Genomic DNA, 14250 nt, shown 5'->3' with positions numbered 1-14250 from the left:
AGACTGCAGTACCTTTTAGATGATTCTTATCCCTTTGAAGCAGTTTTCTGGAGCTGCTGGGGCAGGGAGAGTCAGTCCATGCTTGTGCGGGTGGGAGAAAGAGCTGAAAGGTTTTGGTCAGCCTAAATGATCCTACGAAGTAGGAAGGCTGTGCCAGGCACACGGCCACAAGGAGACAGATACGTACTGCAGGTTCTGCAGGGGAGGTGGAGCTGCGGGAAGGAGAAATAACACCAGGATAAAGTGATGGCAGGAGACAAGCCAGGACAGGTGCAGATTCTTGTGAAGCAGACGGCAATGGTTTTTATAGCAGAAGTACTACGGCAATCAGTGTAGATAGATGGAATCCTGCAGATGATGGAGTAAAAGTCCCTAAGAGCTTTCTTTAGAGATCAGTCCAAATCTGGCTGTGCAGAAAAGTGCTAGGTTGGTGCTGAGATTATCATATTAATATCGATGTTTAATATTTTTTATACTGTTTGGTACTAGAGACATTTAGAATAATACTTCCATTATATTACTCCAGCATATGACACCACTATGTAGTCCTGGCTGCCTTTGAAAACATGGATTGGGAACAGTAGAACAGAAGACAGACAACAGAACTAGGGTGTGTCCAGCAGGAATGGAGAAGTAGCGTGGCTCATTCAACACGTAAGGATCCAGATCTCAGTGTGTATTGAGGACATTTGGCTGCCTGAGGGCTTGTGGAAGGCGGCAGGAACAGAGGGTATCTGAGACACATCTCACAAAGTCATGGGGCTAAATTGGATTGATTCAAGTGGCTAAAAATATGCCTGAAGACATTTTTCTGCATTTACTGTTAGGAACTATTCATTTCAACAGTTTGAGACAGGAGGCCATGGAGAGTGTAGGAATCAAAAAGAATAAATATTTGAAAAAGCAACCAGTAAACAGACAGGGATTTAGACTAATGACCTAAACAGAAAATAATGTCATGGGTTCAGAGCTGCACAGACTAATCCTCTGGTGATAAATCTTAACTTCAAGGCTTTATAAACTTCTCCTGACTTGTGGGTGAACTTCAGGATAGAAACAAGAGGAGCTAGTTGCCCTTGGAAGTCTGCCGGTGATGTAGAGGGGAAAAAAAGAAGGTGGAAGAGAAGGAAAGACTGGCTAAGTACCCGAAGACTGCTGCCCAGCAGTTTTTGAATCAAGATAGGTAAGCTTCCTCTCAGACTCATGAAGCTCTATAAATGACAATGTCTGCACCAGCAAGTGACAGAGATCCCAAATCCCCCCGCCTCCCCCAGGTAGGAGAACAATATTTTGCAACATCTCTTTTATTCTTAAGTAGTGCGTGTTCAAATAGTTCAGAATTCTTTATAGTGGCTTCCTGGCCTAGTCAAAGAAGAGGTTGTATTTCTCAAAAAATGTTCTCTCTGTGGTTTTCCTAAGAAATTCTTGACTGAACTGGTTTGGGAGTTCAGATTTTACATGTATTTGTAGCAGTAGTATCATTGCCTGTAATGCAATGTGATGCTTTGCTTTTATTTACAGGAGGAGGAAAGTCTTCCTTGCCAAATGGCAGAATTTATTAAATTTAAGCCAAAATGATTCAGTCCTTCCTAAGAACAAGACTATTGGAAAACCTATAATTTTTCTATATCTATAAACAAAAATGTGGCAATTTGGATCAACTCAGGCCAGAGTCAAAACAAAGTTTCTTTGTAACAAGTGTTCCTGGCTTGCTCTGTACCAGAGCAAAGATTGACACACCTTGGTTCTCCCAGTGCTTTTTTCATTACAAATAAACAGGAGTGAATGAAGGAGTCCATCTCCAAGCCACAAGGAAAAGGAACAGACCCAGGAAGGAGCTGGTTATGGCAGGTTTCACAGGGAAGGGAAGAGAAAGGAAGTTCAATGGGAGAGATAGAGTAAAGGTAGGCTGTAAGACAAAAAAAAAGCAAAAGGGAGAGGTCTGAGTAGCTGAGAAGGGATTTGGGAACAAGTGTTCAGGAGACCTGATGATTAGGAAGAAAGCAGCAGGGAATGGTGAGGATGGGAGCATTTCAAAACTTCCTAGTCATAGACCAGGAAGAAGGACAGGGGAGAAGCCAAGGGCAAGAGACTGAGGTTGAGTCTGTTGGGTGCAGTAATGGGAAACCCCGGAGCAGCATGAGAAATCAGCACTTGCAGCTCCAGATGAAGTAGGAAGAGTGGGAGGAAGCAAGGCAAGGTAGGATGGAATCAACTGTACAGAATGTTCCCAGCATTTCCCTCCATGGGACATCTCAGCAGTCTCACAATGAAGTAACTTGCTGAAAAATGCAACAAAGTGCAAGGCAGAAGGAACACCGTATCCTCTCATTCTGTCCTGGTGCCGAGCTGCACATCTGTGTTGCAGCTGGACCTGATACTTCCCTGCTTTTCCTGGGCTCATTTCTCAGCTGCATTTCCTGACAAAGTATGGATCTTCCTGTAGTACACTAACCCCTTCAATTTAACAGTTGCTGAAGGAAAAAGCATTTCAGCTCAGTTGCAGCTTGAATGCCATCACTCAAACTCCAGGCTGTTTGATAGACCTTGTAGAAAGCGGGATGGAATCATACAGGAATCACATTTAGCTGTTTAAAGATTGCTTTCACACTCCCTTGTAAAATATCTGAACATCATTTCCACAAATATTTCTAAATGATTATAAATACAGGGTGCTTTTTGGCATTAATAGGTTCAGAGAAATTAGAAATAATAACAGGAAGTGACAGCGAAGAGAAAACTCCTCTGTGTGGGGTGATCCTTTCTGGAGCAACCTGTCATATCTTACACCAGGGGACTTTGAAATTATAATTAAGAGTACTCAAAATATCAGAATCCTAAATCTTCTAATTACCACTGAATATATTTGGGTTTGCCTCTCCTGGAAGCTCACCATAATTTTCCAGATGGGCATGTTGGTTTTAGTTCAACATGATGAACAACAGGAGATCTAAAAAAAAAAACTGCAAATCTTTCATTTCCAATTTAAAGAAGAGGATACCTCATTCACACCAAAATATATGTATAAAAAGAAAGAAGAGTTATAAAAGCCCAAAAGTATCAGCCAGCAGGAGCCAAGTGCTGTGAGGGGGGTGGGAATGATTGGTCTGAGAGGTCAGGATGCTGGTGACACAGAGGTGTGCAATGAGGGAATGGAACCAGATTGCAAACTGGTAAAGAGCTTCTGGTGTAGAAGAATCACCCAATGGAGACTGAAGTCTCCATGTAGGTATAATGTATATTCCTGATACACATCCAGACACAGTCTTTGTTTTCTAGTATGTAGCAATTCCCAATCAGGAATCTGTTGAGTGCCTTCATCAAATAAAATGAAGTGATACTTGCCATATTGATATTTGTCATTGCCTCAATTACAGGCAGCTCACATGTAATTACATGGTGTTTGATTATTCTTGAAATCCAGCTAAAATGTCTGCTTTCAGGGTGTTGTGATGCCTTGCAGTGCTTCATGCCCCCACTGAAGGCAATTCATTTATTAAGTGTCAATTCCTGTTTCTCTAGTAGTAGAGCAATGGTAACAGCTTGCAAAAAAGATTGGTAAAGAGCACATGGGTAGGTCAGTAACACACAGGCAGAAAAGGAGGGGCTTATTTGCTGAATTAAAGTAAATAAGGCTGGGAAAATCTGACAAACTTGTGGCAGTACCTGTGATCAAGGTTTGACAGGACTATCAGTGGGACAATCATATGAGCACAAGTCTGGAGACAATCTGATCACTTCAGTCAAAAGAAAGGGACTGGAATAGATGGATTTCAGGTTTGGTTTTATTTCCCCATCCAGAAATACGTAATTATGTATCAGAGAGCTGTCCAGGTTGGTAATATTTTTCAACAACTTAAATAGCTATAGCAGTATTTTGCCATCCTGTTTCTCTCCTCAGTTTTGCAGTTAGAAGCTATAGTTAAGTATTTATTTCTATTTGTTTTTAAAGCCTTATCCATAACAGAGTAACACTGTAGCCTTTTAAAGAGCAACAGAAAAGGCTGATAATTTAAAATTTAAGGAAATTATATTCTATGAAAAAGTTAAATACTTTGGCTACTGTGGAATTTCTTATTTAATTATTTCTGTGTTCTTTCTTCTGCTCAAAAGCCTAGGTAGTCCAAGTTAGGTAAAAATAAAAAATACCTGACGTTTTCAAGAGCAGTTTTTTAACATATTACATAATGTGTGTACTTGTATGTTTTAGTCTGTTACTAAATACTAGCAGGAAACTAAAACGGATACTTAGATGTTGTATGTTACTGGCTAGGCTAGTGTGATGCATTGTGGTGAAGCAGGGAAACATATCACAAAGGTAAGAAATAATGAAGGTGAATGCCAGTGCATAATACAATCTAGGAGTTGGCTTTGTAGGAAAACGCCTGAGAACTCTTACTTGCTATGTTTTCAGAGACGATGCACGCATTTGTGACAATTTGCAACCAGAAGGCCACAGCTAACAGGTAAAAGTCAGCATAGTGATTTTATTTGTGAAGCAGGCAGAAATTGCCAGTGACAGAATGTAAATTCAGGAAAACTGATGGGAAAATATTGACTGTGTAAACATGGAACAGCCGAAAGAATTGGGAGGCAAAATTCCACCAATGCTGTTGCTGTCACTCAGTGAAACTTGGAGCCTGTTGCTGAAGTCTTGTATCAATACTCACAAGGATGCTCTGTCAGGGCTTCAAAGGGTTGACAGACTAATTCAGTCAGTTGGTCACTATCACAGAACTAAAGAATCAACATATTTCACATGATGTATCAAGTATCCGCCTTTTCTGATGTGATTTGGTTCAGGTCATCTGTCGGAGGCAAAGAAGCGAGTCCAGCATCGTTAGCCAGCAGCTGCTGCCCGCTCAGTGCAAGAGCCTCTGGAAAGCAACATCCTCAAGAGCTGGACCCACCCAATCCCAACAGGATCAGAATTTGCTCTGTTAAGGACAGGTGAGTTTAACCTGTTAAGAACATTATACTATGTTAGGTATCAATGTAGGCATTAAAAGAGTTCTGTTGTAGAATCTTGTTCCTTATGCTAAGAAAATGTGGCTGTTTATAAGAACATCCCAGTTATTAATGGAGTAGAAATTTTCTTTGAGTGCCCTGCAAGCTTTAGTCTCTGCTGAAAGCAACTCGGTCTATTTATAGCTTTAGTACAAATTTTCTGAACACAGTTATTGATTCAAATTTTCTTTCATTTTATTGCTAGTGATTTAGCTAAATAGCAAGATAAAGATACTTGAGCCAAACAACAACACAACAACAAAAGAGTACAGAACTGAAATAGGGCTTGATATTCTATTAATCAATTAACATTTTTATTCTGGGGCCAAGAAATACACATTTGCCTTTAACAGAATGACCGACCAAATTGCTGTCAGTCAGCCAATCTGATAAAGGTCAACTACTGAAAACCCAGTCTGCCAGTACACAAACTAAGTGACCTGGGCAGCCAGAAGTTCATTTGTTGTTTTGAAAGAAAAGTACACTATTTTCATAGATGCATCTGTTCTGCATCAATTACAAATCTTTTAATGAAGTTTTATGGTGGAAAAAATACTATCAACTTTCCTAATTATACTCCTTGTTCATTGGGGCTTCTTTGGGTATCTTGACAACACAAGCCTGGTTTAAATAAAATTATATATTTTAAGTCCTTTAAAATGTTGTTTACTTTTATTTTAGTGATACAATTCTTCCCAATAGTTAAACTGGCAGAATAAAACTGGCAGGGGTGGAAAAGAAGAATATGACCACTATTCCTAAGTTAGACAATTATTTTGTGTAGAGATTCACATTTTAGATTGTAGAATAAAGCTTTAATTGTTCTTTACGTATTTTCAAATTACCTAACTATGAAGAGATTTTGGCAGGTTTTACTCTCTATAATAGGGTGCTGGCCTGGCAAACTTGGCTGTGGGACCTGTCAGCAGAGCCGACTGATGCTCTCTCATGGCTGATGCTCACCAAAGGAAAGGGCCAGGACTAGGCACCACAGAAACTTGTAGAGTAACTTTCTTACACAAAGAAGTTTGCACAGGAACAGTTTATCATTACAGCCAATAAATTCCCTTATGTTTCTTAGTTACGAGTTGATTTATTTATTGCAGTCTTGTTTATATCCCTTCTAAGAAAAGAACTTTAAAAATATGTCTCTAAATGTGGTTGCCTGCAAGACCATCGGCTGGACATGTTTAACTTTGAAGTCGGCCTGAATAGTTGCATCACCACACTTATCCAAGTGTCTCCCTGCTGTGTCTGCCCAGAGGGAGTATTTTGAGTGTTGCAGCATTCCTCATGCCAGGGAACAAATAGCACTTCAAGGTGTAAGTACCTTTTGGTTTTGTAGAAATTTCAGGAACTCACATCTGCCAGTCAAACTATCATGCAAATTAAATGTTCTGTCTTAATAGGTAACTTATGTACTTACTCTTTTAACATCCCGTTTTCTTTTCGAAAGTACCAGACATGCACATTTTTTATGTGAAAGAGGGAAGCTGCTCCCCCTGCTAAGCTGCAGGTGTCTTAGCCACTTAGCTTTTTTTTCGTCTCACTTGCCTCAGTTCTGGCATCTGTTACCTGCAGTCACTTCTTTCATAAAGGTGAAGGTTTTTACATCCGTGTTCTACCTTTCCAAAAAAAGGGAAGCTTAAAGGAATTAAGATTTACTCTGACTTGAATGTAGGATATAATAATTTCTTAATAGAGATGAGTATAGCTTGCTACAGAGTAAATTACATAAATGCTATGTGAAAGCACTGCACAGAAATCCTCAATCATGATGCTGAATATATCTGCTTACATGATTCCAGTAAATAAGTGATTACTGGAAAAGGCTGCTAATTCTTCTGTTGCTCAGATGGTGCCAGTTTCAGAAGCCAGAAAATACAAATTTATTATTGTTTGTTAAACCCTGATTTTGTCCTTGTGTTATGTACCTGTGTTCCCTTACTAGGCTGGAGACAAGCAGAATGATTTCTGGTTTATGTGCCTGTTTGAGCAGAATCCTCACTAATGTCAGCATTACTGTAGAGAAGAAGTTGATACCCCTAGACTGCCATACAAGCAAGAGGGTATTTCCCCCGTTTATCCAGTGCCACTGTGCTGTGGGTGCATAGAGGAGCACATAAGCACATATTAGCAATGTGCTTGAAGTCTTTCTTTCAATGTGTCTGGAGGATGTTTGTCTGGCAGCTTGCCCTCCCCCAGCTTTCCACTGTCTGACAGACCTCTGGGGGTTTTTGCCATCATTCTTTCTTTCCCATCTTTGTCCTTGGTGTCACCAGAAGGACATGGGGAGGGAAGGTGAATGTTGGAATCCTCATTCCTGCCCCATGAGGACTCACCCCAAGTGGCTGCAGAGGAAGGGTTTGTTCACCATGATCCCTCTAGAAGTTGCTTCCTCCGACTAATATATCTTTCCAATTGCAAGTTTATCTTCCTCACCAAGCCCAGAGGTTCAGGAACACACAGCCTTTCAAAAAAATCCTGAAGTGAGAAAGGAAAACCAGCAACCACACAGAAGCTCCTAATGATGCAATTTTTTAGCCCGATTTCTGATTTCCTTCTGAGCAAGAATGCTTAAGTGATGATGGTTGCTGCACTAAATTATAAATTTTCAATCATAATCTTGGAGTGGTGGGCCTAGTCCAAATAGTTGTCAAGAAAGAGTTAAAAAAAACCAGAAGGTACACTTTAGCTTTTCTTCGTCACCCCCTTCTGAACTTATCATGCATTGAGCAGACATCAGATACCATCCTGATGAGATGGAGTAGCTATTTCTTGCTCTTTGTTTTTCACAGAACTAAATCTATTTTTTTTCAAAAAGGAGGAACAAGCCACAGTAAGGAATTAAAAATATCACTTTAAGAACTTTGTAAAAGGGACACATATTAGGTCATTTGGCCCAACAGTAATGTCTTGATAACAGAAAAGTTTATCAACATGTAAGTGCAATAGAAATGTTTCTATTAAATCTATAAAAATAGTAATTGTAGACCTATTTTTGTTGCTCATTAAAGGATTTATTCTCCACACTAATTTTTGTGGAAACTGTGGAAAGTGCAATACATCCATTTTTATAAATTTATTTGATTGTTGCCATTTGTATCATCTACATCTGTTGCTCAAGAGGGCCAAAATTAAACTAGCATACAGCAGAGAAGCCAGAAGAAAATTAGATTTTAAAAGTCTATCTGAATCTCATTTACATTTTTCAATGTAGGTGTTGAAATCTATTTCTTAACCAGTATATTTTAAAATCAAACTGTGCTCCTTTAAATTGTTTAAATAAGGTTTGTGCTACTTTTATGCTTCACAGACCTCCTCTTTCTTATAAGTAAACTTAAATTGCTTCTGGAAACAGGAGGCTTCAGAAATTGAAACACCATGTGACAGTGGGGAAGGGCTGTGCTGGCCAAGGAGAGCTCATCCTTTCCAGGGTCCACTTTGCAGAAAACCCATGTTTCTTAGTTTTGGGATGAAAAGGAGCAATAATAAAATATGTGTTTACAAAGGGGAAAGAGATTCTGCTAAACTGTCTCAGTTTACCTCTGCCAGCCACTTTATGTTCCCTTTCAATGTATGGTTAGCTCTCAAAATATGGTTATATTTTTGTTTAACTCAAATTGCTAAAATAACCCCTTGTTTGAAACTGTTTCTACATATAAAGATTTATAGTGCTGGGAATAAAAATCATCATCTGGATTTCATTAAGATTTTCCTGGCAAGTAATTAATGCTGAAAGCATGCTTTGATCGAGCATCTCCAATAGCAGCAATGGTAAATGAGTTAAAAGCAGCTAGCATTATAGAAATAGGTCTACACGATCTCTGAAAGTTTTTGCTAGTTTTCCCAGCCCTCAGCAAACGGTGGTGCTAGTACCTTATTTTTCATTCCCTGTGTTTCCTCATTTCATGGTCATATCAGCCTCTTGGTGACTGCCAATGAGCGGATCTCATCATAGCTGAAAATTCAGGAACATGTGCAAAGAAGCCACCCAAATGGACAAGAAATTTGAATATTCTCTCTCCTGGCTTTTTGCTTTAGAATGAGAAGACTGCAGGTATGAATCTGTCAAAGTAGGTAATTAATAATTTTTTTTGTTTGTTTCTGTTTTGATTTGTATCTGTTGTGACTTAATTGAATGTCTCTATTTACATGTACAATAAGTCAATGTAGGTTTTTCTGTGTTATACCTGTTGTGCATTTTTGTGTTCTAGACTATGATAGCAGGACTCTGTCTCAGCCTGCTTTTGGGAGAATTGGCTTTTGGAGCAATAATCAGTATGATGTGGGATGTCCTTTTCCCAAAGCAGAAATGACAGCTTATCTCCTGTACTCCAAGTAAAATGCAGAGTGTACAGCTCCCTGTGAAGTTCCATGTTGCAGAAATGCAGAAATACTCATTGGCACCAAAACAGTGTTTTGCATTGTGCACTGGGCTGGGGAGGTACCTGTGAGATAACCCTACCCTTTGTGATGCATAATAACTCCTGTCTGTATTCAGTGGGGTTATTGATTATATTGAAAACTGCCAGCTACAGGTGCACATTTGGAGAAATTTCCAGAAAGTACTGATAACTTAGAGCATATAGTGTAGCAGCAAGTGTACAACTCCTGTTAATTTCACCCATTGAAAATTACAAGCTGAAAAAGCCGTTATGAGTTGTTTTGAGAGGTCCATGTTTTATCATCAGCTTGGAATTGTGCTTCTGGCTGTTAGTCACTGGGCTGCCAAAATTCAAGTGGCTTGAAGTGTGAGAGCTACTGGACCTGTAGGGCAGTAACGAGACGGAGGTTATTTTATGGCTGATCTCCCTGCATGTGTCGTGTGTTTCCCGGTGATAAAGTGGCTAAATCAGCCCCACCTATTAAAGTTGTCTGACACTTCCCATTACAGACTTTGTTTTAGGATGATTATAATGTAGCCGAACTATAACTGTCTGAGTTGAAATCTGACTTCTTGTACTAGCGTGCTGAAGTGCTTCATGTGGAAATTAATCAAAAAAAGCCCCCCAGGTTTGGAGTTTCTTTTAATAAGGCTAGAGAATTTTTTCTCCACAGTGAAGATAATCTCCTCTTTGTGGAACTCTAAGTGTAGTTGTGTGATCTCTGATCCCCAGGTCATGATTTCATGATCTCATTAGTGTGAGGAGTCAGTGTAGGCTTTGTATTAATGTAGAAAATGTGGACCCTAATGGATTTTTTCACATATACTGTGTGGGCTGCCAAAGGTATTTTCAAGTCCTGTTTGGCTCTCATTTCTTGCCTGAGTGCATCTGTGTTTTCTGAGTGGAGACTTGACACTTGGAAGAGAATTGGCTATTGGCTAAAGGACAGCTTTTATCTCTGTGAAATCAGACCAAATCTGGCAAAGCTGTAAACTGCTTAAAGAACACGTAATTCCAATACCATTATGCTTGCTGGATGTTTTCAGCCTTATTCCCTATAGTTTATCTCTGTGTGCCCAGGCTGGGACAGTTCAGGCTGAGCAGATGTCTCCTGTAACTGAAGTTCTCAAATTGTTGCTGGCTACACTGGCCCTGGACATCATTACAAAGATCAGAGGCTCTTTCTCTTCATTGTCAATGCTTTATAAAATTATAGAATTTAAAAGAATAACAGAGCAGACCTTGGTCCAGGGACCAAAACAGGAGACTAGGACAAGGAATCTGGCTGTAGAAGACCACAGAATACAGGGACTGGGGGCCTATGGGGCAGTGAAAACAATGTTTGGGTTACTCTGCTGGGTAAAAACAACCAGGATTTAGTGGTCTGGATCAGATGGACAAAGAGATTAGGGTAACAAATGAGGAAGGGAGTTAAGGCATAGCCAGAGGTTATTTTACCTGCCTTGAACAGAAGAAATAGGGCTGGTGGGCCATACAGCCAAAGCAGGTGTTTCCTGCAGGAGAGACTGGAATAGTGAAAAAAAAGTTCTACTATCGTGTCTAAGAGAAGGTGAACTTCAATCAGAAGGCTAAGCAGTAAACACTTAAATCGGCTCTGAAAGACAAAATGGGAAGACTTATGTGTGAGGAAGCACCAGCTTAAGAAAGGAGAAAATAAGAGAAGGGACAGAAGATGGTTTTGTGCACTTTGTGGTTCTAAGTAGTCACATAACTTATTAATTCATAATAATTAATCATAATTATTCGAAGGATCAGAACAATGTACATAACTGAAAGGATGTTACTTTGTTTTTCAGACCAAAACACCTATTCTAAGTGCATTTGCAATTCTGCAGTGCCAAAAACTCTGACTGAGTGGATTCTGGAGATAAAATATCCCATGCAACCTTAATCTTGTCCGTGCTTATTTACATCCAGAAAATGTTTCCCTTTGCCTAACACATGCACAAAATAGGCGGATTGAACAGTCTGTGAAAATTCACGTTACAGTTATTTTGATAGCATAGGATTTTAATAAATATATTACACTAGCTGGCACAAGGCCCCCCCTGAGCTAAACAGTACATGATATTTTAGAACAAATTATGAAAGAAATAATTTGTAAACCTGAGATGTTCTGTTGGAACCAAGAGAAAAATGAAACCTATGTTAAAGTATATGCAGCAAAGTGGCGATGGAAATCTACAAACAGAAACAATGATAACTAGGCTAAGCTTTGGTGTTTCTTTACTTTGAATGCCCAAGTTTGCAACTCTGTTCTTCTGATGTTCTTCTAATTCTTGTCTTGGAGGAAATTACTTGGCTTTCTCCAAAAGACAATCCAACATTTTTACTATATTTATGCAGAGCAGATGATACTGGATCAGGACCCAAGGATGAAAACAGGGGTCACTAAACTGTACCCTTGTAGGCACTACTTCCAGGTATAAAGGCTGTACATAGCTTCCATGTGAATTTTAATTACTGCCATGAAATCTGACGAGTACGTTTTTCACCAAAAGATCAGTGTTTAATTAAAATTATGTGCATTAAAATATGGTGCTTTTCCTCTCCATCACAATATTGGTGTATATATCTTTATTTTACTTTGAATGTGCTTGGAAGAATGAAGTGTTTTGTGTATCTAACCTTTCGCAAGTTTGTTTCTGTTTGAAGATTTTGGCTGCTTAATGAGCAGTAAATGAGCTCCCTGACAGAACAAACCCCTCACGTATTCCGATATTCTTTACGAGATGCTGTCAGCTTGCGCCCAGAGAAGGTGAGCACCTAAATTAGGCACCTGTTAGGAATGCTCTCTGCTTGTCTGCTCAGCGGAAGGGGTTTAATTTGTGGTTTAAGACCTCTTTTCACTAGTTACGTGTAAAGTTAAAATGAGGTGTGCATATCAGGGATAAAGTTACATTGTCAAATTAAAGTTCAGCGGTGTGATGTCTTTTGGTTGTCATCTGTTGCTGCCTAGAGTCAGTCTTGTTCACACTCACCAGGGCAGAGCTGCCGTGAGAAGCCTTTAATGATGAGCCTTCCTTTCATCAGATGCAACACAGGGCCCAAATGCTTCTCCTTGCAAAATCAGAGCAAATTCTGCCACAAGTGGATGGAAAGAGTGTGATTTTATAATTTACAAAGTGGATGGTTGTAATTTTGAAAATAAGCTCAAGTTTGAATTCCTATTAGATCATGGCAATTGTAATGGTAAGAGGGGAGAGATAGCAATGGAAAAAGATATTTTAATTAGAACAAAGTTGTGATTATGCCTGTTCTCAAGAACAAATTCTATTTGCTCTGTGCTGATAGCCCCTGCACTTAGAAATTTGGAAATTTTGAATTCAGAGTAAGAGCTTCAATTCTGTTATTTCTCAGCATTGCATGCCTTAAACAGACAGAATCAACGAGAAGTGAATAGGCAAGATTTAACCTTCTTCAGCCAAGTAACATACAAATGAAACCATATGACTACAAACAATAGCTCTTGTGTCCTATTCCTGCTATTTGTAGGTCCATATATTGCTCCTTTGGCTAGCTACCAGAACTTATAAAATGCTTTTAAGCAGCTGTGTCCCATTAAAGCCACATGTTACATTACATCAATAAGGAACCATGGAAGTGCAGAGCTGACAGGGACTTTAGAAGACGCTTTTTAGACTGGGAAAGGATCAAGCATGCCACCCTGGAAGATATTAAAAGCCCTCAGAGGAGCAGATTCCAGAACTCTTTAGACTATTTTGGCATATCTCTTCTCTGACTGTTAGATTACTCTTTGTAATATCCAGCCTCAGTATTTTGCATTTTTTTTCTCATGCTGGACACGGTAAGATGTTGATTACCATCCTTTTATAAAGCTCTATTATTGTAAGATCACTGACATACCTGCTCCCAGACACAACAGAGAAAAGAAACCCAATTAACACAGTCTTTTTTTATCTTTTCATCACCTTTTCTGTTTAAATCCTCTAATACTGTTACAGTTATCTGGATTCTGAGTCGTTTAATTTTTTCTTGGGAATGGATTAAATTAATTCTTCATCTGAGGACCCATCAGTGACCAATGCAGCAATCAGTGGCTTATGTGGATATATGTGATGCATTTTCTGCCTAGCCAAAAATTCTTTCTCTTATGTTTGTGCATTTAATTATATTCTATAATTCTATAATGTGAAATTAATATAAAACGCAGAAATAAATATCTGCCCCTTAGCTATGGCCTAAAAAGAACACGAGTCTGAGTATGGAAAGAATAATCTCTTTTTTTTAGTGTTTTTGTTAAAAAAAATTACGCAATTGCAAGGAGGACTTTTGTTAGTAGTGTCTCTTAAGTCACAAATTTCTGAGTTTTGTTCATATGCTGAGATTAAATGGGGAACAGTTTAAAAGGTTAAACCTCATCAGACTAAAAAGAGATGAATTAGGGGCTATTTGATAGAAATCTTCAAAGTTATGCATGGTGTTAACAGTTAAGCATTTCTTTCAGTACATGAAAGATAACAGAAGCCAGGTTCAAAACAAGCAGAAGATTTGTTTTTAATGCAATAGTCATGCAGCAAGTAAATGTTAAAGCACGTTATGGCTAATTTACATGTGTGGTAGTTTACATATGTTCAAGGACATGTGGATAAGTTTGCCAAAAAGATTATGTACATGATTAGTAAATGGATACATCAGGGTCAGTAAATGGACAAACCAGATCCATTTCACAAAATACTCAGAGGGAGAATAGCTGGAGCACAGTAATATAAACTCAGAAATATCACATGTACTTGTTCCCTGATTATCTGCTTCTGTTCAGCTCTGAAGATGTGACACTAGAAGAATTGCCTAGTCTGTGCACCTGTCTGCA

At 39.0% G+C, this 14250-nt stretch overlaps 1 protein-coding gene across 1 annotated transcript in view; it reads left to right on the top strand.

Moving 5' to 3' along the window:
• The first annotated feature begins 8931 nt into the window (after positions 1-8931).
• Positions 8932-14250, top strand: part of ESR1 (estrogen receptor 1) — a 182466-nt gene continuing 177147 nt past the window's right edge. The window contains exon 1 of the mRNA XM_088161719.1: positions 8932-9067. The gene's annotated coding sequence lies outside the window, so the exon portion shown is untranslated. The remainder of the gene's footprint in view (positions 9068-14250) is intronic.

Source organism: Sturnus vulgaris, chromosome 3 (genome assembly GCF_052056855.1).
Source record: "Sturnus vulgaris isolate bStuVul1 chromosome 3, bStuVul1.hap1, whole genome shotgun sequence".
Taxonomy (NCBI): domain Eukaryota; kingdom Metazoa; phylum Chordata; class Aves; order Passeriformes; family Sturnidae; genus Sturnus; species Sturnus vulgaris.
This window is presented reverse-complemented; position numbering and strand designations above follow the sequence as displayed.